Source organism: Penaeus monodon, chromosome 19 (genome assembly GCF_015228065.2).
Source record: "Penaeus monodon isolate SGIC_2016 chromosome 19, NSTDA_Pmon_1, whole genome shotgun sequence".
NCBI lineage: Eukaryota > Metazoa > Arthropoda > Malacostraca > Decapoda > Penaeidae > Penaeus > Penaeus monodon.
Window position 1 is genome coordinate 4926999 of NC_051404.1, and position 277 is coordinate 4927275.

The following is a 277-nucleotide window of genomic DNA, read 5'->3' on the forward strand; positions in this document are numbered from 1 at the left end:
AAAGGTGGGATTTTTTTTGGGGGGTGCTCGTGTATCTTTTGTGGTATGTATTATTTTCAGTTTTTGTTTATTCCTTGCTTTTATGCATTTTTTTCTGGTATTCCTGACGAATGGTGGTAAAATATTATTAAGATATCACATGAGCAACTATTAGATGAGTTTGAGGATCAAATATAAACAAAGGATGAAGGAGAGAGAAAAAGTACGTTTTTTTTCCCTTGCCGTGAAGTAAAGATTATCCTTTTCCCTTATTTGCGTCGTTACTGTTTCGCCTACG

At 34.7% G+C, this 277-nt stretch overlaps 1 protein-coding gene across 1 annotated transcript in view; it reads left to right on the forward strand.

Moving 5' to 3' along the window:
• LOC119585312 (canalicular multispecific organic anion transporter 2-like) overlaps positions 1 to 277 on the forward strand; it is a 29058-nt gene that overhangs the window by 13801 nt on the left and 14980 nt on the right. The window lies entirely within an intron of this gene.